General features: G+C 40.4%; 1 pseudogene across 1 annotated transcript; it reads right to left on the reverse strand.

Annotated features, from left to right (window-relative positions):
- Positions 1 to 22,925: 22,925 nt before the first annotated feature.
- On the reverse strand, positions 22,926 to 23,898 carry LOC308665234 (serpin A3-8-like; annotated as a pseudogene). Its single transcript has 2 exons — positions 23,259 to 23,898; positions 22,926 to 23,016 (listed from the first exon to the last, which is right to left on the reverse strand). The product of its transcript is annotated as a serpin A3-8-like (transcript).
- Between the last annotated feature and the right edge of the window lie 1,237 nt (positions 23,899 to 25,135).

Consider the following 25,135-nt stretch of genomic DNA (forward strand, 5'->3'; position numbering starts at 1 on the left):
CAAATTTGAAATCTATTTGCTCTTTTTCCTGCTTCTTTGTAAGTATCTTCTTTTCAGGTAATGCACAAATGTTTACTGTAGTGAAATGATATAAGCTATTTAAATGCTATTTTATATAATTCTAAATATAGGAATACAAACTAAAAGCATCATTATCACGCCTCTAACATTAGAAGTCTCTTCAAATGTATACATTTTACAAACTACATGAAAAGACAAATAAACATTATACAGTGACTTTAAAGTCACACCTCTACTCCATGAGATTACTCACTGTATATATGGAGAATTTTCATTCATTCAGTTAGGTCTCTTGTCCTTTTTCTTCTGCTATTTATGCACATCAGATTGCAGAGTGGTGTGAAAATACTCGCTTAAGCATTAACCAGAACTATGCTTAAGCTTAATACTCACTTAAGCATTAACCAGAAGTACACAGACATATTTATTTTAAGCATTGCTTAAAGACTGGCAAACAAAAAATGGCTTTTTCAGCAATTGAAATAAATGAAAAGTTCAAGAACCATTTAATATTGATTGGTTATAGCAACGGCCTACAAAAATTAGGTACATATTCTTTTTCTAATAGTTGGTCATATAGTCAGGATCAAGGACCACCCTGTCTTGTTAGTCTTTTGTAAGTCCTTGAAGACCTCACTTTGTTCCTCATCCTGGGGCCCTGAGGGTATGAACTGTTTACCAGTTCAGAGATTTCAACTGAGTTAAATTTGCATTATAATGAAAATTGCATATTTTTTTGTATCCTAAGAGAGACCAATGGAGATCTCCCTCCCTCTCCCTCTCTCACACAAACACACAGACACACGTTCTCCACATATACCCAATGTAATGTATTGGCCTTTTGTATATGTTGTAAGTGTTTGCTCTTGTTGCACTGCTTGCTAATTGCTTGAGCTTGTTGATCAGAAGATCGGCAGTTTGGCGGGTCGAATCCCGAGTGCCGCGTAGCAGAGTGAGCGCCTGTTACTCGTCCCAGCTTCTGCCTACCTAGGAGTTCGAAAGCACATAAAAATGCAAGTAGAAAAATAGGGACCACTATGGTGGGAAGGTAACAGCATTCCGTGCGCCTTTGGCGTCTAGTCATGCCAGCCACATGACCACGGAGACGTCCTCGGACAAGCGCTGGCTCTTCGGCTTTGAAACGGAGATGAGCACCGGCCCCTAGAGTCGGAAACGACTAGCACGCATGTGCGGGGGAACCTTTACCTTTTACCTTTACTAGTTCACGTTTATGTTGTAACGGTTGCTAGCCAGCCCAGACTGATTGTCTCCAGCCAGCTAAGTAGGTCTTTGGGCGAGAAACCTATGCTTCAAACCTATTGGTCGCTGCCTATTGGCCAACCATATAAATAGCTGTGCAGCAGCTCCCTTGTTGCTTCTATTCTATTCTGATTGTCAATAAAGAAGTAGGAAGGTTGGAGGGAAAGAGGAGGAGAAGAGGGGAGAAATGGGAGGGGAGTGGTGAGGGAAAGAGGAGAGGAGAGGAAGAAGAGGGAAGTAGGAAAGAAAGGAGAAAGGGAGAAAGAAAGTAGAGAAGAGGGAAGAGAGAGAAGGAGGGTGGATGCAGTGAAAGGGGAAATGGACGAGCAACACCCAACTTACATGTATGTATTTATATATGGCGATATATTTGTGGACTTGTTTGTGTAAGAAATGGGAAAATAAAATTGAATATGTAGTTGTTAAAAAAATATGTTCATATATATGACATATAGATAGATAAATAGATAGATAGATAGATAGATAGATAGATAGATAGATAGATAGATAGATAGATAGATAGATAGAATATATTTATATGCTGATATTCTACATAAACCTATATTTTTATTTGTGTTCATAATGCACTATATTAGAATTGTGTATCATTGAATCATGACCTCTGTAGATATGTTGTTGTTGTTGTTGTTAAATATTTATAAATAAATAAATTAATAATAATAAAAAAGCATGTTGCTGTTTTGAACATTCCATCTCGCTCAATACCTGCTTGAACCGGCTACACAACACGCCATATAATGGTTTATGTAAATTTGAAATATTTTTTTTGAAAATTTTTATTGATTTTCTAATATTACAATTACATATTTGAAAAGCAGCATGGCAACTGGATTATAATAATTCAATTACATACAAATATCATTAGTACAACTCTCAAACTAATACAGGCCCAGGGATGATTGGAGCTCCATGGGGTCCAGGGATGGCCTGGGGTCCTCTGCCATTTCCAACCACATTCGACGGGAATCCAGACTGCTTGGCAATGTTTCTGAGCCAAGCTGTGAACCATCTGGATTGGTATGCTAGTCTCTACCCATCTCAGTGTGTCATGGTGGAGGCTCTGATGGCAGGATTGCAGGGTGAAGCAGCAGACTGGGTGACTGACCTGTACACCAAACATGCCAGGGAATTGGCTGATGCTGGCTGATGCTGTTCTTAGAAGCACTGAGGTCCTGATTCGAGGATATCTTGAGGGTCCAGTGGGCCGAGGCAGAGCTTCTGACAATAAAACAGGGCCGGCCTGCAGCAGAGTATGTACGAGAATTTAGAAGAGCCACCAGTAGATTGTGATCCTGGCTGGAACGGTTGTTGATTCATCAGTTCCAAGTGGGCCTAGACTGAGACCTACGCCAAGTGTGCATTGTCAGGAGGGTCCCAGATAGGTTTCAGGAGTGGTATCGTGTGGTGTGGACCTCGATGCGGGGCTGCGTGAATTCCAAGGCAAAGGAGAGGAACAGGCCATGTCCTGTAGGGAGAAGCCAAGGGACGAAGGATGCAAAATCCCAGGGCTCCTCTGGGCTTCCTTCCCAGATGTCATTTAGATGTTTCTGGTGTGAACGGCCTGGTCATCGAGCAGCAGAATACCCCCTTCCGGCTCTGTGGGGACCATTACCTGCCCCACAGAGGGGTGGGCCTGCACCAACACCTAAGAAGGGACCAGAGAGATCAAGGGTGGCCAAACAAATGGAGGGGATCACACCCCGGCAGAAAATCCAGGAGAAAGAAGAGACACTGACAGTTACCAGAAGCCGACTGGTGGAGTCCGAGAGCGAGGATGAGTCGGTGGATGATCCCATGGTAAGTGAGCCCAAATAATAATAATAATAATAATAATAATAATAATAATAATAATAATAATAATAATAATAATAATAATAATAATAATAATAATAAGAAGAAGAAGAAGAAGAAGAAGAAGAAGAAGAAGAAGAAGAAGAAGAAGAAGAAGAAGAAGAAGAAGAAGAAGAAGAAGAAGTTGGAAGGGACCTTGCAGGTCATCTAGTCCAACCCCCTGCTACGGCAGGAAACCCTATACCATTTCAGGCAAATGGCTGGCCAGTCTCTTCTTAAAAACTTCCAGTGTTGGAGCATTCACAGCTTCTGGAGACAGGTTGTTCCACCGGTTAATTGTTCTAACTGTCAGGAAGTTTCTCCTTAGTTCTAGGTTGCTTCTCTCCTTGACTAGTTTCCATCCATTGCTTCTTGTCCTGCTTTCAGGTGCTTTGGAGAATAGCTTGGCTCCCTCTTCTTTGTGGCAGCCCCTGAGATATTAGAACACTGCTATCATGTCACCCCTCACCCTTCTCTTCATTAAACTACACATACCCAATTCCAGCAACCGTTCCCTATATGTTTTAGCCTCCAGTCCCCCAATCATCTTTGTTGCTCTTCTCTGTACTCTTTCTAGAGTCTCGACATCTTTTTTACATCGTGGTGACCAAAACTGGATGCAGTATTCCAGGTGTGGCCTTACCAAGGCATTGTAAAGTGGTATTAGTATTTCACGTGATCTTGATTGTATCCCTCTGTTAATGCAGCCTAGCACTGTGCTGGCTTTTTTGGCAGCTGCAGCACACTGCTGGCTCATATTGAAGTGATTGTCCACTAGGATTCTGAGATCTCTCTCACAGTTACTACTATCGAGCAAGGTACCACCTATACTATACCTGTGCATTTGATTTTTCCTGCCTAAATGTAGAACCTTACTTTTTTCACAATTGAATTTCATTTTGTTAGATAGTGCCCAGTGTTCGAGTCTGTCCAGATCCTCCTGTATCTTAAGCCTATCTTCTGGAGTATTGGCTATTCCTGCCAGCTTGGTGTCATCTGCAAATTTGATGAGTTCCACATCTATCCCCTCCAAATCGTTGATGAAGATGTTCAAGAGCACTGGGCCCAGAACAGAGCCCTGGGGCACCCCACTACACACTTCCTTCCATGTAGATGCAGTTCCATTGAGGACCACACGCTGAGTACGGCCTGTCAGCCAGCTACGAATCCATCTGGTGGTGATGCTATCTAACCCACATTTTTCTATCTTATCAAGTAGTAGGTTGTGATCTACTTTATCAAATGCCTTACTGAAGTCCAAGTAAATTATATCTACAGCATTCCTCTGATCCACTAGTTTTGTCACTTGGTCAAAGAATGCAATAAGATTTGTCTGGCATGATCTGTTTTTGACAAACCCATATTGGCTTTTAATGATGACTTTGTTCGCATCAAGGTGTTCACTGATTTGTTGTTTGATTATCTTTTCCAGAATCTTCCCAGGTATTGAGGTCAGGCTGATAGGTCTGTAGTTTCCTGGATCTATTTTTTCCCCTTTTTGAAGATGGGAACTACATTGCCTATCTTAACTTGCGTTTCTATTCTGTTTTTTATGGCACTGGTTTTGGTAGGTTGTACTGTTTTTTCCCTTTGTGTAAAGACAGATGCAAAAACCGAGTTAAATAGTTCTGCTTTCTCCCTGTTGCTTGTCACCTTCTTGCCACTTTCCCCCACTAATGGACCAATCATTTCCTTAACTGTTTTCTTGTTTCTTATATGTTGAAAGAAGCTTTTTTTGTTATTTTTGACTTTGGTCGCAAGCCTTAGTTCATTTTGAGCCTTAGCTTCCCTCACTTCATCTTTGCAGGCGCAGGATGCTTGCTGATATTCTGCCTTAGTTATGTGCCCCTCTTTCCACTTCTTATACTTGTCCTTTTTATCTTTCAGTTTATCAGAGAGTTCTTTATGCAGCCATGCTGGTTTCTTTTGAAAGCTGTTATTTTTCTTCTTTGTTGGTATTGTGCTAGACTGGGCCTTTATTATCTCACTTTTCAAAATTTCCCAAGCTTCTTGAGTTGTTTTCCCCTTTAGGATTCTCATCCATGGAATTCTTCCCAAGGTCTCTCTAAGTTTATTGAAATTAGCTCTTTTAAAGTCCAAGACTCTAGTTTGGCTGTATTCTATTGCTTGTGCTTCCATAATGTTGAATTCCAATATTGCATGATCACTTCCCCCCAAGGTTCCTGTGGCTTTGACACTTTCTATCATTTCATCTCTGTTAGTGAGAATTAAATCCAATATGGCTAATCCCCTAGTTCCCTTCTCTACTTTTTGGGAGAGAAAGATGTCTGCTAGGTTTGTCAGGAATCTGTTAGATCTTCCACTTGGTGCAGAATTTGTCTCCCAGTTGATACCAGGGTAATTAAAGTCCCCCATTACTATTGTGATGTGCTTCCTACATACCTTAGTTAACTGACTAGCAAAAAGTTCATCTATTTCCTCTGCTTGGTTGGGCGGCCTATAGTATACACCTATGGCAATGTCATTTTTTCCCCTTTTATATTGACCCAAATACATTCAAGTTTACAGTTGTCATCATTGTTGTGCTCTATTTCTGTAGAGATAAAGTTATTTCTTATATATAGAGCAACTCCACCTCCTCTTTTGTTTAGTCTATTTCTTTTAAATAATTTAAATCCCTCTAGCTGTGTGTTCCATTTGTGGGTTTCGTCCCACCATGTTTCTGTAATGGCAACAATATCATATCCGCCCTCATTTACCTGAATTTCTAGTTCACCCTGCTTACTGTTCATACTCTGCACATTGGTGTACAGACATTTGAGTCCTTTATGACTGACCCTGTGTTTACTTGCTACATAACCTGTGTGGTGCCTAAGTTCCCCTATTTTCTTAGATTGCCTTTTGGCCTTATGGCCTTTTGCACTACCGATCGAGTCCCCAAACAGGCCAGTGGGTGGAATACAAGGCCTTGATTGATTCCAGATGCACCTGTTGCCTGATCAGCAAGGCCGTGGTGGCGGAGGTCAGGATCAAAGTTAAATGGCTGACCAACCCCATTAGGTTTGAACAGGTGGACGGGTCTCTTTTGGGAGGGGCTCTGGTTACCCATGTGATGGAACCTGTCTGTTTGGAGATGGTGGATCATTGGGAGGTCCTCCAGTTTGTTGTGGTAACTTCCATGACCAAACCCATGATTTTAGGGCTGCCGTGGTTGGACAAGTGGGCCCCAACCATTTGGTGGGAGGGGGGTTATCAGAAATTGCGGATCAGGATCGGTCCCCAGCCCCCAAACGGGGAAAAAGAAAAGAGTGGTAAAACAGAGGGTGGGATGGCCAATGAGAGTCGGGGGGTGTAGAGGAGAAGGTCTCCTATCCAACTGTGTATGTGGACCTCGCAGAAGTGTTTAGTGAACAAGAATGCGATGTCCTGCCACCTCACCGGCCAACCAATTGTGCTATTGACATTGTGCCTGGTGCAAAGCTGCCAAAACGCATATATATGCTATGATGCCTTGAGAGATGGAGGAAGTACATCAGTACATAGACCAGAACCTGGCAAGGGGCTTCAGCCAGCCAGCCCATTCTTGGATAGTGTCTCCTGTTCTCTTCAGAGAAAAAAAGGACAGCTAGTTGAGGTTGGGTGTGGATTTCCTTTTTTACTATTATTATAAAATTTTTATTGTTTTTTAACCTCTACATGCATATGTTAGTTTTTCAAATAGCGTGCGATCTGGCTTCATAAAACGCTAATGTATAATCAGGTCCTATTCTTTGGTTCTCTCTTCTAACCATTTGTAGAATAAATTCCAGCTTTGGTAATATTCTGTTTCTTCTTTATCTTTCAGCCTCATAGTTAGTCTGTCCATCTCCATGCATTCCAGTATATTTTTTATTACCTCTTTTTCTGAAGGTATTTGTTCATTTTTCCAACATTGCTCATAGCTTATTCTTGCTGCGGTTACAATATGTAAAACCAAGTATAAATTTTGCTTATTAATCTTTTCTGGTAGTATACCTAATAAAAAAATTCAGGATTAAATACTACATGTTCTCCTAATATTTTTTCTAGCCAAGCATGTATTTTTTTCCAATAGGCCTTTACCTTGTCACATGTCCACCAGATATGATAATACGTACCTAAGTTATGTTTACATTTCCAACATTTACCTGATACATTTTTAAACATTTTTGCTAGTCTTGCTGGAGGCAAGTGCCATCTATAAAACATTTTATACAAATTTTCTTTATACGCAGTTGACATTGTCAATTTATGATTTCTCTCCCACAATTTTTGCCATTTTTCTAATTCTATATTATAACCAAAGTTTTCCGCCCACCTTATCATTGTCCCTTTAATTTTGTTTACTTTCCATCTCTAAAGTTAACAAAAAATTATACATTTTTTAAATTAATTTCTCATCAAAAGTTAATAATATCTTATAAAATACATTTTGTTCTTTATAAAATCCATACAGTTTCATATCTTTTTCATATCTATTTTGTATTTGTAAGCGTACTCACCATGACATGTTGATGCCCTGATTTTCTAGCTCTAGTTTCGATTTTAATGTCCCCCAGCTGTAAGTCATGTCCCTCCAAATATAACAGCCTTTTATTCCTAAGCATTATCCATTCTTTCACCCATGTTAATACAGATGCTTGATAATACAAAGCCCACTCAGGTGGGCCAAAGCCTCCATTTTCCTTAGTATCTTGCAAGGTTTTCATCTTTATTCTAGCTTTCTTTCCTTGCCATACAAACTTCAAAACTAATGAATTTAACTCTTGGAAAAAAAATTCCCAAGTTTTATTGGAATTGTCTGAAACAGAAATAAAATCTTAGGCAATATATTCATTTTAACTGTAGGTATTCTTCCTAATAATGACAGTTTTAAGTTCTTCCACTTTTCCAGGTCTAACTTTATTTGTTTCAGTAACCTTGTGTAGTTATCTTCTTTTAATGTTGAGCACTTAGCTGATAAATATATACCCAAATGTTTTACCTTTTTCACTGTTTGTACCTCTGTTACTTCTCACATTCGGCTTTTTTGCTTATCCGTAAGATTCTTAACTATTATCTTAGTTTTTTCTTTATTAATTTTTAGTCCCACTATTTCACCATATTGTTCTATTTCCCCCCACAATTTTGGAATCATCTCCAAGGGATCTTCCAAAATAAATACTAAATCATCAGCAAATGCTTGTAATTTATATGTTTCACCCTTTATCCCCAACCCTCTAATTTCTGTATCTTGTCTTATATTTCGATTTAAAACTTCCAAAGTGAAAATGAATAACAGAGGGGATAGAGGGCATCCTTGCCTTGTGCCTTTCCTTATTTCAAAGCTCTCAGTACAATCTCCATTCACAATCACTTTGGCTGTTTGTTTATTGTATATTGTTTTTACCATATTTATAAAATTCTGTCCAAAGTCCATTGTTTGATGCCTTTTGAGCATCTAAAAATATTAATGCCATTTGTTTCCCTGGATGTAGCTCATAGTATTCAAATACATCTATTATCACTCTTAAATTATTTTTAATTTGTCTCTTTGGTAAAAAGCCATTTTTATCCGGGTGTATAAATTCAACCAAATATTTTTTCAATCTCTCCGCAATTATTGAAATAAAAATTTTGTAATCCACATTGAGCAATGAAATTGGTCTATAATTCTTAATCTGGGTCAAATCCGAATCTTCTTTTGGTATTAAGGTAATATTTGCTTCAATCCATGTCATTGGCATTTTAGTTTCTAATAAAAGCCCATTACAAACATCTTTCAACGGTTCACTTAATATCTCTTGTAAGTTCTTATATAACTCTGCCGGAAGTCCATCTGGACCAGGAGTTTTCCCATTTTTTTGTCTCTTTATGGCCTCTGTTATTTCCATCATTATAACTCCTTCGTCTAACATATTTTTAAATGTCTCTGAAATCTTTGGAAGATTACTTTCTTCCAAGTATTTTACAATTTTCTCTCTTGAAGTCTCCACTTTATCATACAGTTCCTTATAAAATTCTTTAACTATCTTTTTTATTTCTTCATTTTTATATTGTAAATAACCTTTCCCATCAAGTAAATTATATATCTTTTTTTTCTTTCTGTTTTTTGAGTTTATAAGCTAACTATCTTCCCGGCTTATTGGCATTTTCCAAAAAAAATTGCTTCACTTATCTGTTCTGCCACTTTTTCTGAATCTGACAAATTTAATTTGTTTTATTATATCCATATTTCTTTTTAAAGTCTTTTTTGTGGATTTCTTTGCAGTTCTGATTCTAACTTTCCAAATTCTTATTTTAATAATACATATAATAATACATTTTCCTTGCCATATACGATATAGCTATACCTCTGAAATACGCTTTAGCTGTATGCCATAGATTTTGTATTGTAGTATCTCCTTTTTTATTTTCTTTGAAGAAGAATTCCATTTCTTTTTTTGTTAACTCTATAAATTCTTTTTCCTTTAATATGGAACGATTTAAAGTCCATCTTAGCCTTTTTTGTATTCCTTTCCATGTCATTTTCAAGGGATTATGATCTGCCCATATGCCTGTTTCTATTTCAATGTCCTGAACATTCATTCTCATATCGGCAGTCATCCAAATCATATCAATCCTTGAGCAAGATTTCTGGCTATTTGAGTAAAAAGTATATTGCAATTTTTGTGGATTTACTTCCCTCCAAACATCTTGAATTCCAATTTCCTCCGCCATATCAAAAAATGTCTTAGGTAATCTCCCTCTACCATTTTCCCCTGTTTTGTTACTTTTATAATCAATTTTTCCATCTGTTATTGCATTGAAATCTCCTAGCAAGCAAACACTTTGATACTCCATTTTTATTATTTTTCTATGTAGGTTTTTGTAAAAATTTTCTTGATTATTATTCGGTGCATAAATTGTCACTAATAATATTTGCTTTTTTTTCTTCATCTGAATACCATTTTAGAATCTATTGTCTCTTTATAAAGCTACTCCTCTTTTTTCTGTTGTGCTGCTGCATAATAGAGTTTTCCAATTTTTGGATATTCCAATAATTTATGATGCTGTACTTTTATATGTGTTTCTTGCAAACAAATTATATCCAAATTCAATCATCTCAGATTGGCGGGTACAGTTTATGGCACGGTTTTGGCGGACATTTGTTCAGTCCATGGGTTGTTGCAGGAGCTCAGTTCTGCATACCACCCCAGTATTAACAGAGTGGCAGAATGCGCCAATGCCATGGTAGAGCGGTATCTATGGAGTTATGTCTCATATCAGCAGGTAGATTGGGTCGACCTCCTACCATTCGCAAAAGTGGCCTACAACAATGCATTGCACAGCAGCACTGGATTCACTCCCTTCCGAGTGGTGCATGGCCAGGACCTCTTAGCTATCCATGAGTACCAGCAAGGGGACCCCATGCCCTACCAGCCACAAGAGTGGATAACACACAACGGGGGGGGGGGGTAACAGGAAATGGGCCTTGGTAAAAGCAGAGGCAAGCACATAAGCTCAGGCCAACAGAGAACAAAGGCCCCAGAAATAATTCTGGGCGGGCGACCAGGTGTATCTGTCAACCAAATACTTACAGTTGAGGGTGTCCTGCATAAAATTAGCTCCCAAGTACCTGGGCCCTTTCCAGGTCACACAGATCATTAACCTGGTGACCATAAGACTGCATCTGTCCCGGGCCCTAGGAAAGGTACATCCAGTGTTCCATTGTAGCCTATTAAAACTGGTGGGGAATAGGCCTGGGGAAGGGGGACCAGGACCAGTCCAAGGGGACCAGGTACAAGGTGCATGAAATCCTAGACTCCTGGATCTGAAGGGGACAGCTGCAATATTTGGTAAGATGGGTGGGGTATCCCATTATACATAGAATGAAGGCTACTGCTAAGCTTGTAAGCCGCCCTGAGTCTTCGGAGAAGGGGGGGATATAAATGGAATTAAAATAAAAAATAAATAAAAATAAAACCATCCTGGGTAAGGGAACTGGATGTGCATGCCCACCGGCTGGTTCGGAGGTTCCATCGTTGATACCTGGATAAGCCAGGGAGGAAGGCAGCCATCCAGTCCCTCAACATGTGCTTACATGTGTCTTCTTGTTTTCCAGGTGGACCCCTGGTAGGGGGAGCCACCTGTCAAGCCCCAGACTTGATAATCAGGTGGGTGGGGGGACCTCTTCACACACAGCCTGCCAACTGCCCGTTTTGCCACTGCTCAGCCCGTCAGCAACTTACCACTCTGCCACTCAGCTGGGAGACCAGGACACTGGAACTGACACTACTGATCGGCTGAGAGCTACGCCGATTAGCTGGGATGCCAGAACTCTGGCCCCACGGCCGGCAGACAGCAAGAGACATCATCAAAGGAATGGAGGTTATGTCCTCTTGGGGCTGCCAGTCAGCTGGAAGCTCCGTTGCCTAGGCTACGCAACAGCTGATCATCTGGTGAGCCTAGCAAATGTCCCTGACATCCCCAAGCAACCGGGAGGGCCTCCACAGACAGGCTGGACATTCTGGGGGCTGAACCTCCCTCCCCACAACTGGCTGTACTCCCTGGAGACAAGAGAAGACTCACCGGACAGCAGAGCTGGTGATGGTATGGACAGCTGTGCAGACAAACAAAGGCTGGGGCCAAAGAGGGGGTAAGGATTTATACCTAACTACCAGGATGCTGGTCTGACGAGAAGGGAAGGTGGAGCAGCAGGGTAGGGTACTTAGAGCACTGGGAGCAAACCACTCCCACTGCTAACTTTGTTTGCATTTACAGCATCTGTTTGATTTACGTTCTTGTTTCTTGGTTGCTTGCATTCTTTTTCCTGTGTTGGTGTTGGAGAAGGCCAGGACTGTTACGGATGTGACAGAGGGTTTGAAGAATTGCTTTCAACATAAAAAGGATTTGTTCCTGATCCTCATCCATAGGAAAAATCTGTTCCTGATCTTTTTCCATAATAATGTTTTAGATTATAAGCTTTACAATCAGGAAATTCAAAAAGAAAGTTTCCCCACACACACTGGGTAAGAAGCACAGCTGAGCTTCTCCCAGCTAATGTTTCAAGGTTACATGTGTCTTATCTATTTTCTGGGCTGTCAGCCAAGTCTCTTTTAAACAATAACAAATTGAAGTATCAAGTTTAGCCACAAGATGTCACTCCTGCCAATTGAAGATTTCCTTTGAATCCCAAAGTTATTTTAATCTTTTCAGTTTTGCTTCTATTTTATAAGGAAAAACCCAGATATTCAGTAAAAATAGAAAGTAAAGAGTAAAAAATACAGAATTTTTTAGTCCATAAATCTTAGGAAATAAAATTCCGGTTGGGATCCAGTTAATTTTTTCAATGTTTTAAACTCCCCTGAGTAGTCAGTTGCTGCTGTTTCTGGAGGAAGGGCTAAACTCTCCCTTCCCTCTCCACAGGGAATACTTAACAGCTTATGCAGGTACAAAAAATAATTAGGATTTAAGAGAGGTAAATCTCACCCCATCTCTTCCGCGCTGCTTTAAAGTTGCCTGGTGGTAAGTGTGACTTTGGCTGTTTGCAGCCTAGTGACGAGCCATATTTCTACAGCCAGTCTTTTGTCTGCTGGTTTGGAGAGTTTCACTGGCTCTAACGGGAGTGCTACCACTCTCCCACGATCCAGTGAGGGTCCCTCCTTGCTGGTCACCCCTACAGGGTGACTTTCGACCCTTTTCAGGGTCCCCCAGTGATGTGAAACTGGACGAGGAAGACAGAGCTTGTCTTCCAAGTGTCCATGGTGGCTGCATGGGCAAACTTGAAGTCTGCAAATTTAAAATCTATTTGCTGTTTTTTCTGCTTCTTTTTAAGTATTCTCTTTTCAGGTAATGCACAAATATTTACTGTAGTGAAATGATATAAGCTATTTAAATGCTATTTTATATAGTTCTAAATATAGCAATACAAAATAAAAGCATCATTATTACGCCTCTAACATTAGAAGTCCCTTCAAATGTATACATGAAATGTACTGTATATATTTACATGAAAAGACAAATAAACGTTATTTCACCCAGGCAGGGTGAAATTAGCCCTGGGGGGTGGGTGGAATACTCAAGCCCATCACTGGTCGCTACTACGCAAAACTGGAAATCCCCTTAATGCAGCATTGTATTTTGTGCCTGTTTCTTAATCAGACTAGGATGACTCTGAACATGCAAATATTATTTAACATCATAGTTAATAATTATGGTTACATTGTTGATAAATTTCCTTTGACTTAGTTTAACTAAGTTGTCTTGGGAGTTTCCCGGTACTCCCATGTTACACCTTTGCTCCGCGAGCTGCATTGGTTACCAGTTGTCTTTCGGGTGAGGTTCAAGGTTTTGGTTACGATCTTTAAGTCCCTACATGGCATGGGTCCGGGATACCTCAGGGACCACCTGCTGCCGGCATCAACTCCCCTCCGCCCTGTGCGTTCCCACAGAGAGGGCCTCCTCAGGGTGCCGCCAGTCAAGGAATGCCGACTGGTGGCCCCCAGGGGGAGGGCCTTCTCTGTGGGCGCTCCGGCATTATGGAACCAACTGCCGGTGGAGCTCCGGACGGCATCAGACCTCCGAACTTTCCGTCGTGGCCTGAAGACCCACCTATTTGAAATGGCTGGTCTGGCCTGACGGGGGATTATGGGTTTTAATTTGTCGTTTTAGATTTGTATTACTGTTTTTAACTGGGCATGGGTTTAATCTTTTTTAATTTTTGTATTGTCTTTTTTATATATGCCCTGTGAACCGCCCTGAGTCCCTACCAAGGAGAAGGGCGGTATACAAATTAAATAAAACTTAAACTTGAAACTTGATCTGGGGCCATGATCATTTTATATTATACAATTGGGAAATTAAGTCAGTTAGAATCTTATAAATAGTGGGAATGTTCATACAATGCAAACTTGAGAAGCTAATTAATGGATACATTTGAGGCACTTTCATATATGTTATAAAGAATATGCATTTAAAATATTATTTGGTAAGACATATGGCCATATGAACTTAGACCTGCTGGATTATTTACTGAAAGCAGAACAACCAGTTCAGCCAGCCATCGATATTTGTTTAGTTGAGTAATAGTAACTGAGTTACAGAATTTCAAGATAGCAAGCACTAAAAGATTTACAAATGGCAGGGCTCAACCTCAAATCATTTGCCATGTCATTCAGAAATTCTATTAGTGATAGTCCAAGGGCATCTGAAAGGCAGCAGGGTAGAAACCACTGGATTATGAAGGAGGAGAGTGCTCAAAAAACTATCTGATCCAATCTCTTGCCCAGTACTAGACTTCACAATTACAATAATGAGTGCTGACAGATATCCATCTCGATTCTGTTGAAATAGATCCAGTAAAGAGGGTGGGGGACTCAGTGTAACCCTGCGGTAGATGGGTCCACCTGTATTGCTGATCCTCCCAGGTAAAAGTGAAAAGGTATTGGGAGGACTGGTCTACCGATATGCTGAAAAAAGCTGAACAGAGATCTATAACAGTGAAATGAGTTGCGGATACTAGGACTTTGGTGATGATCGTGGCTGGATTGGGAACTACTGGGCCACGGGGTATCACGTGACTTTTGACCAGTCTCAGATCATGAACAAATCTGAAGACTGGGTTTCTGTCCCGATGTACCTTTGGTTTTCAAATCGATAAAATAGGAGTGTTGTAGGGAAGGTGCATTTGGGAAGGACTCTCTGTTTTATATATGCCTCAATTAGTTTCCTAATAGGTTCTATTGCTTCCGCCTGGATTTTGTATTGGGGAATATATGGGGGTGGTCCTTCCTTTACCTGAATTCTGACTGGGGTGGCTCCTTTTAGTAGCCCCACTTTGGTTGAGTCCCAGCCCCATAGGAACACTGGCAAGTCCCTTAAATCCTTGTGCAGCTGTTCCCTTCCCATGACTAAAAAATGTGTGCGCTTCATGGGAATGTCCAATATTAGTCCTGTTTGGTTGCATTTTATCGTGGCCCCCATTTTGCATAGTAGGCCTCTGCCCATAAGGGACAATGGAGACTGTGGGCAGATGGTGAAAGCATGATCTATGGTGAAAGGGCCAATTTCCACTCTCATTTTGTTAGTAAATTTTACTGGGATAATTTTCCCCCTTACTCCAACTGTATTATCTTGAGCCCCTGGTATGACTGAACCTTAAAGGGAGGGGTAATAATAAGGGATGAGGTGGCTCTGGTATCGACCAGGCACTCATACTGTCTTCCCCCTATGGTGATTGTAACGAGGGGCTCTCAGTCTGGGCCATTCCTTAAAAGAATGGCCAGACTGGCTTGAAATTCTGTTTTTTCTTCCTCTAATCATTGGTTCTAGAAAGTCATTTCCCCCATTTGGTTCCCACCAGGACTTTCCAGATGTTCTCCTTCCCCTATCTTGAATGGGAGCTTCTCTTGGGAAAGGGGCTCTTGGAGGGCTATCCTGATAACGGTGACGGTCAGGGTTTTGTCTGCATTTGTGCTTAAAATGGTCCACCTCACCACATCGGTGGCAATGCGAACATCTGATTTGTGGCCATCCTCTTCTTCACACTGCCAGCAGACTTGTTGTTTATCAAAAGACCAGTGGTTTGCTTGCCTGGCATACTTATTTGTGGCTGCAAAAGCTTGCAGGTCCTCTCTCCTTTCTGCTCTCCTCCTTCTATCTCTTTCTCTCTCTTTTTCAGTTTCTTTTTTTCTTTCTCCTCCTCCCTCAATTTCTCCCTCTGGTTGTAGATGAAGTTTGTGATTCTGTGCAACTCAGAGATCTCTAAGGTAGATCAGTTTGACACGTTGCAGTGGAAATGCCTCCATATATCATTGACTGACTGGTCTACAAAGGCAGAGGCAAGGATCCTCTGGTTCTTCTGGCAATTCAGGTCCAGGTGAGCATAAGTTACCACTGTCTCTAGGAGGTGAACCCAAAAGATATCAGGGGTTTCCTTTAAAAGTTTGAGTGGTCCACTGAAACTCCAACGAATTCAGGGGCTTATTTCCCATTTCTTGCAGGACTTCTAATAGGTTATCTTTCGCCATGTTATATCGTCCCAATGATTGGGATCATTATAGTCCCAGTCTGGACAGTTCAGGGGCCAGGCTACTCACACAGGGGCTACCTGCCCTGGGGCTACCACAATCGGTCATCTGACCACTTCCTATATCTTTTCAGACAACTTTAGTAATTCATCTTTAGTGAGGAAGACATGCAAAAGCTGTGTCATGTCTCCCCACGATAGGTTATGGCTGTCTATTATAGACTTCATTGTTAAGATTACTGCCTGGGGGGTCCAACTGGAAGGAGGGGGTGTCCTTCTTTCAGATAACAAGGTTGGATGCTGAGAAGGGCGTATGTGTTAGCACATATTCAAGGTGGCCCTTGTTCTCCCTGGCACTAGTTTACTCCAGCTTTTTTCTTTTCCTTCCCTCTAACTCAAGGGTGTCAAACTCAATTTCATTGACGGCCGCATCAGCATTGCGGTTACCCTCAGGGGGCCAGGTGGGTATGGCCAGGGTGGGTGTGGCCTATTGGGTGGGTGTGGCTACAGTGGGTGTGGCCTACAGGGTGGGCCTGGCCAGCTCTACATCGTTCGCATCAAGGGTGTCTATGAGGGCCTGAGCAGGAGTGGGACAGATCTGAGGGTCTCTGGAAGAAGGAGGGTCTCTGGGCCAGGGCCAAGGCAGTGGGGGCCGTTCCCTCACTGTTTCCAGGATGGCTTCGCGGGCCACATGAAACCACTTTGTGGGCCGGATCTGGCCCTCGGGCCTTGTGTTTGACATGTCTGCTCTAACTGGATTCCTAGACTTGGATAGTTCTTCCCAGCAATACCAATAAGGTATCTGGCCAGGCTTTATTTTCAATCTCACTTCCTTTATTACTTCAAAGTACCGCACTCTGGCCAAATTTGTATCCCGATTTCATCTCTAAGAAAAGCTCACTTCCTACATAATTCTTTCACTTGTTTTTTCTTCATTCCAGCCAGGACGGGCACTCGCCTCTCATCCCACGCCACCAACAAATCTCCTAGGGAAGGTTCCTGTTGCAACCCTTGAGCTACAGCTTCTCATGTTCCCTTTTTCGATATAGGGTACAATTGGCTTAGTCAGGTCTCCCTTTCCAGCAGCACAACCCAGCCGTTCTTAGTGACACTAACTCTGCCACCCTACCATCAGATTTCAGACAAAAAACCATCTGGGAGGACTATGGTTCCCTCACACACTACTGGCACCTCCTAACCAGGGAACAAACCGCTGTCAGTTTCTCAGACAAAAACAAGGGGGTCTGGGAGGACTGCTGCCCCCAACTCAGCAGGTATGGACACCTCCTTCAAATGCCATCAGTTTTCAGACCCAAGAGGGGTCTGGAAGGATCTCTGCCTTTTTGCAGTAGTATGGGCACCTTGTTCAACCATGCTCTGCTTCACTGGACCTTACCGGGATCTCCTATTGACTCCAACCCCCTTCCCTCATTTGTTGCCCACTTGGCTCCCTCGCTCCTTTTTGCAAAAGGTTCCACACTCCAGTTCAACCTCCTTGCATTCCAGATTCCTGCCTGTCATAGCTTGACAGAGCTAGCAGCAGGCCTGGGGGCAGCTAGGAAAAACATGGAGGAGGTGGAATCCTAGCTGCAACCAGAGGAGGAAGTCCACACACAAATACATAGACACACACACACACACATGCCCTTTCACTCCCCAAGATTCCTTAAAACTGTAATTTAGCAGTATATACCCAACTTTAGGCAGCTTTTGAGCAAAAAGACTCAAAGACCTCTTATACCCCCCTGTGCTATTGAAGTCTTGATGGGATTTGCAAAGGGCTATTTGTTTTTCTTGTCAGGGCTTAGCTTGGTCCAGAAAAGATTAACCTATGTCCAGGGAAAGGAGATAGTGGGTTTCAAAGGGTAATCCTGTCAGTTCTTTATTGTTTACACAAGGTAGCCGTTTGTGTTTTCTTCTTGTTACAATTGTTTTCTTTGGAAGTCTACCCAGAGCTATTAACTCCACAGGGTTGGGGAGGAAGAGAGAAAAAAACTTTTCTCTGGTGCTTTTTATTTTCGGCTTGGCTTTTCTTATGCAGGGAAATGGCTGTTTCTTTAGAAGCAGCCTTCCTGAATGGATATGTATTTGTGATGGCTGCTTGCTGGGGCTAGGCTTGCTGTCTCTTAAGATTTTCTGTTATTCCTTTAGGGAAGATCTACCTGATTAATATTTCCCAAAATGTTTCTTTCTCTGAGGGGTAGGTAGGTAGGTGTTGACTTCCAACACATTCTCAGTTGAAGACTATTATTAATTAATTAATAATCCATCAGTATGAACAGCAAAGAGGTCTTCTAGAGTGGAGATTTTTCTAGTTGGGGAAAGTCACTGCAGTCAGATTATTCACTGAATTCAATGTTCCTCAGCAACAAATGCCAGAAATCCAATTCTAATATGAAATTCTTCTTGGAATACCTCAGCAAAGGATCCTTTTTTCTGTTGCTCCACCTCTCTTTCCACCCCTTGATCTTTTCTATTTCCCTACAACTTAGCATGACATTCTTTCAACATTTTTCCTCATTGTTTTAATGTAAAATGTCGATCATATTTGTTATGCATTTACATTTTATTAATGCTTTCTGTATTTTATTTTGCTATTATCTGCCCTGAACACCTTTTTTCAGATAAAAACCAATTTACAGGCACAGTAATAATGTCTGCCAATTGATTAGGCTAGTTACCAATTTCCAAGGATGCTGTCAATGCCTTGAAGTTCTTTGAAATACTGCATTTGTCAGAACCATGACAGATGCCTCATTGGGTATGAATCCAGTAACACAGGCTCTTCAGTAACTCATAATCTATTGATCACAAGGTGGCAGACTAGATAAAATAGATAAATAAGGATTCCTTCTATGTCCCCTCTTAATCTATCTGTGTAGGAGAAAAGCAGGCAGAACTGGAGGGTGGGGTTATATGCTTATATATCAGTTTAGATTCCTTATGTTGCCACAAGAGATCCAAGTTAATTCTGATTGTTAGTTGACTAGATTCTTGTGTATAGACTTGAATAAATCATTTATGTTGCAGCCTTTATGAATTGTCCTGTTTATTTGTCCCTGACAGCCTGCACTTTGTCCATTGGATTACTAATATATTTCCTGTAAATAAGCCTCTTTTCCCTAATAATTATAAAAACTGTTTCCCTAATCATTGCTCACATCAGTTTCCCAGTTTCAGGACTGTTATTTCTCTCTTTAAAATATAGACAGAATTTCATCAACCTCCACATAAAATGTAGCCATCATAAAGGACAAGGAGATGCTGCCGATGGGCAGTCCAGTCAAAAATATTTGAGGAAATGGTGTAGGAAAAGGCTTTATTCAGTGATCTCACAAGACCAAATCATAAGCTGCATTTTTCTCCAGATCCAGCAGACATCCATGCATGAAAAATGGGCAGTTCAGTCACAGATGTTGGGAAAATGGTGTAAGAAAAGTCTTTACTTGGTGATGGATGGATGGATGGGTGGATGGATGGATGGATGGAAGGATGGATGGAGGAAGGAAGAGATTTTTAATACCAATTAATTAACAAAATCCCATAGAAGAGACAAATTAATTGAAAGGAATGTTTAAAAGTTGTGCTGCTGTCTTTGATTTGTGATTAGTTGGTTCAGCAACCTATAGCATTTATTTAAGAAAATGGAAAGGAATCTAACTCTGTTCAGTGGTGTGTTGTGTGTGTGTGTGTGTTTGTGTGTGTTAATTTAAACAAAACTTTCAGTTAATTAGAGTGGAACTGTGTTCTCATTGTTTTATATGGGATTTATTTTATTTTTTAAATAAAATATTTTTAAAAAATACTTTTAAAATTATGGTCAAATTATCTCCATATTGGATTGTCAACAGTATTTAGCAGGGATTATCCACCTTGCCACTCTTGCAATCCTGTGGTGAAAAACTGTGGCACAGGAGTACAAAGATCATTCAAATCATTTCGGGTTTTGTTTCAAAGGAATAGTTACTTCAAAAACTGAGACTATTTTGTTCTGGACTGAAAACTTATTTTATGCACACCCGTGCCTACCTCAATGCCCTTATAGCATCATATTTGGAGCAGGAATATGTATAGTTAGGGAACAGTTGCAAGACAGAAATATTTATATCTGCCCTTTCTTCTGCCATTCATTTCCGAATATAAAAGAGTCATCATGCTTAAGCCACACCAAAAATGTATTTATTTCCATATCATGTACAATGCATACACTTCTGTCATATTCTATATACCTGTATGTGCTTAAAAGCTCATTGAAGAATTATCCAAGGTTTGTTTTTCCCCAAAACACTTCCTAACTCAGGATACATTGTATTGAGATATGGCAATTAGAATTGCTCTTCTCCAACAGCAGAACTTACCTTCAGATTTTCAAATGGCAGTACAAAAGGTTAACCTACAAGATAACAGAGCTTAATGACAATTTTATTATAAAAAACCTGTTGAAGATGTTCTTTTACTTTTCTCACAAAAAATTGGCTTCGATCAACTATAATGCAATTGCAGATTCTCTTGTTAGTCTGGACCTATAGCCATTGCTTTAGGGAGGTATTTTTATCATTTCCTGAACAGAATGACATATTCTAATATTTATTCCTCAGTGGGATTCATAATTCTAGCCATAAAAATGGTGCTGCCTGTTTGCTTAGCCCATCTGATAGAAAGAGAAGGTCTGATTTCAGCAGAAAGTGGCATAAATTGTATAGCAGTGATGGCTGCTGCCTCTATACCACTCTCATGAATGTTCAGTATAGTTTTATGAATTGCCTGTAGGGAGAAAACAGCTTTAACCAATAATAGTTTTATCTTACATTAGTCACAGAAGAATATTGTAATAACCTTTGTCTGAGGATTTTTTTCACCACAGATCCTTGCAGTAACTATTCTGTTTGACACAACCATTTTCTGTACTAAGGCATCTCACCCTTTATATCCAAAACTCAAAACTTTGGGGGGGGGTGTGTGGAAATGTCTAGGTTACACAATATATCTGCTGAAAGAAATTAGCAAGGTTAATGCTTTGGCATCTTGAAAGCTCACCGCATCCAATTTGTGAGGGGACTTTTGGGGAAAGAGTGGGAGATATTTATTTGTACATGAGCACATGACACAAACATATGCACTGATATTTATTTTGATGACCTTGTTATGTTGGAAGTTTTTAAATAAGGGTTTTTGTGTTCATGTTCATCAGTTGAAGATGAAGGGGAAAGTCTTTGATTTTTAAAAATTTGCGTATGTTTTGATAGAAAAAATGGGGTAGAAGCAGTCCTACAAATAACCTGATACCATGCAACCATGGGCTTAATAGGTGACAACCATTCAAAGTCAGGAGCCAGTGCAGCTTGGGAATAGAAGTGTAACGTGGGTGCACCAAAACATACCCATAACTGCCACTACATTCTGGACCAGTTACAGCTTTCACAAAATCTTCAACTAGTGTACCAAAACAGTTGTGGAGAACACTCCCCCCCAATCCAGTTATGGCTGTCACCTGTTTTGTTTGAAAGAGACATGAGTCTAGAAAGACCTCTGGATTGTGAAAATTCTGTTTAGGATAGTGTGACTCCATCTCTAGAAGCAAAGATGCAAAAACACTCCAATTGTAAAATTGGAGAAGCTTCCATTAAAATGTGAAGTAATTTTATTTCCTTATTATTCGGAAAAAGGCTAAAAGCTGAGGAATCGTATATCAGCAACAGCTTTCTGAAAGAAGATTTTTTTTAAAAAAGCCGGTTTGGTATAGTGGCTAAGGCTCTTTAAGGAAGAAAAATTTGCCTTGAAGTTCTTTTAATTGGTTTCATCTATTGGAACAATGACACCTGAAACCTTCAGATTGCATTCTCCAGTAATTCAAGATAAGTCACTAGTGTTGTTAAAGACAGCTGTGTTGCGCTGAGCGACCGGTCAGGGTTCTGGCCTCAACTCTTAGAGCCCCGTAACAGGGGTGAGAATTTAGAGGGACCCTCGCAAGGGTGAACACCTTGAATATGGAAGGATCTTGCCCTTTGCCACCGACCCAGTGTGCCGGACGTTCCAACGGTCACACTTGGGAACTGCGACAGCTCAGGGACAGAGTCCTGGGACAAACTGAGGCACCAACACAAGTTTGTTCAAGGTGAGAGAGCACAGAGTGCCCGGGGTGGATGTTTTTGCCCCCGAACAGCTCCGGACACCCTCCTTTTATTAGGCTGTTTCATTTGGGAGGGGGAAACACACTCATGAGGGAGGTCAAAGGAAAACATAACTCATTGTATACAACTGGTAATGAAGAGAGCAAAGGTCATCACAGGAAACAATAAAGCATAGCTTATCATATTACAAATGCTAACAGAGAATACAAGGGTTGTCATCAGTCAAGAAGGCATATCTTAACTTGAAAGGCATGACTTGAAAGGCATGACTTGAAACATAACTTGAAACATAACTTGAAACATAACTTGAAACATGGACAATTATAAAAGACAAGTCTTGTTATAAATGAAGCAGGGGACAAAGGTTTATCACAGGAATGCAGACTTCATAATTATAATTGGGGAAAGGCAGAGGTTTTATCTTGAAGCAAGGACAATTATAAAAAACAAGTCTTGTTACATACAAGTGTAAAGAGATTTATCACTACAACTCAAGAATGCAAAACTGTATAACTTTTAATATAGAAATTAACAAGTGTAAAGAGATTTATCACTACAACTCAAGAATGCAAAACTGTATAACTTTTAATATAGGAATTAACAAGTGTAAAGAGATTTATCACTACAACTCAAGAATGCAAAACTGTATAACTTTTAATATAGAAATTAAAAGGGTCTTTTGGAGTCTGGGATAACTACACAGCTGTCATTCCCATTCTTTGTAACAAGTCTTTGACATTGTAAGATGTAGAAATGGAAAACTTAGGAATGTGCAGATTTATATATCTGGTTAACCAAAATAAAAAAAAACCAATCCAAATGTTATATTTTCAGTTTTGTGACTGTAGTTCTACTTTCCACTTTCTATAAAATGTATGGTATGAGACTAGCAGCCTTTTAGTAGTATATAGTCGTTCAGAAGAAGGCTTCTCCATTCCTGAAGCTTACCATTGCATGGATCCTCTTACAGGATAAGTGGAAAGGTGTAAAAGGAAGGTGGATACATTTATAAATAACTGTTCTTCTACCTACCTTTGAAGAAGACGTAATTCACAAGGACCATCACAGTGGCTGGCTCTAGATCTTCAATCGCAAGAGCTATTTTCCCATGAGTCTTGTTTCTTATATAGTCATTGATCTGCTTTTTAACTATTCAGGGGACACTGAAATTGGTAGACAATCCCCCAGCTTCATAAAATTTAGGCAATAATTTCAAGGATTCTTTAATGAACAAGACATTGCCTATGTTCAGCTATACTTTACTGCTTGCATGGCTAAGTCCATGGATGAGCTGTTGGAATCCTACATGTATCTCCTTCTCTTCAGTGTCTGAGAGATTAAAAGCAAGTGCTGTGTAAATCTGATTCTTGGTTTCTGATTTGGCACCTGATGTCAACAGTGCAAAAACTGTGGAGATGCTGAAGGGAGAAAAGAAAATATTTTTGGCAGTTGCATCTGAAGCAATTTCTTGGTAGAATCTGAATGCAAATTTAGAATTACTGGAAACTATCTTATGATAGTTTAGGTACTTCTGCCCTTCTTCTGCCAAAGGAAGTTCCTGTGTGGATTTTTATCTTTATGGACTTGGTCATGATCAGGATATTCTGGAAATTGATGGCAACAGACTTGAAAACTAATTAGTAAAAAGAAATTGATTATGGTCTTCATTGCAAATCTTCTGCTAATAATCTCTACGGAAGATATTAGAGGAACAATCCAAAAATGAATAGGAATTCTGTAAGAATGGTAGATTATGTCCTATAGCCATATATTTAGATACCATAATTGATTTAGCTTTCCTGCAAGTAGTATAAGAAGGAATTTAGAAGTTAATTTTACAAGGTTGCATATATATATATATATATATATATATATATATATATATATATATATATATATATATATATATATATATATATATATATATATATATATATATATATATATATATATATATATATATATATATATATATATATATATTTCAGGCCGGAGTGTTTCTCCTGCTGCTACCAGGAGCAATGCGTGGTCTGGCTGTTCCTTTCTTTCCAACTGCCGGTGGGGCTGTGTTCTGACTGGGAGGAGGCGTGGCTGCTTTCTGATTGGGTGGGGGTGTCCTCCGGCTGGGTGGAGGCGTGGTTGTCTTCTGATTGAGTGGAGGCGTGGCTGTCTTCTGATTGGGTGGATGCGTGGCTGTCCCCTGATTGGTTGGAGGCGTGGCCGTCCTCCGACTGGGTGGGGTGTGTTCCGGATGGGTGGGGTTCTTTGTTGTGTTGTAATATCCTGAGTGTTGTGATTTGGTGTCTTGAGGAGTGGGCTGTGTAGTGGCCTCTAGAGCTTTGGTTTGGCTCCGAGTCGGCAGTTGGAAAGAAAGGAACAGCCAGACCACGCATTGCTCCTGGTAGCAGCAGGAGAAACACTCCGGCCTGATGATGACGGATGGGATTTCGTCGAAACGTCACCACAACTTTCTGAAGATGAAAGGAACGCGGGAAGAAACCCGAGACTCTAGATCTACACATACAGACACCCGCGAGAATCTACGAAAATATATATATATTTTGTCTTCAGCCTGAAGATAACGAAAGGGAATATTTCTACACCACTCTGCAATCTGATAATATAAATAGTAGAAGAAGAAGGATAAAGGGACCATTTGAATGAATGAAAATTCTTCATATATACAGTAAGTAATCTTGTGGGATGTGATTGGGGATTTAAAATCACTATATACAATTTAAATGTTAATACTGCTTCTTTTTCTGTAGTTTAAGAAGTTTATATATTTGAAGTTAGACCCCTTCTCAAGAAGCCTGCCCTGGACCCAGCCATTTTGAATAACTATCGTCCGGTCTCCAACCTCCGCTTTTTGGTGAAGGTTGTTGAGAGTGTGGTAGCGCATCAG

This window comes from Vipera berus (genome assembly GCF_964194415.1).
Source record: "Vipera berus genome assembly, chromosome: 1".
NCBI lineage: Eukaryota > Metazoa > Chordata > Lepidosauria > Squamata > Viperidae > Vipera > Vipera berus.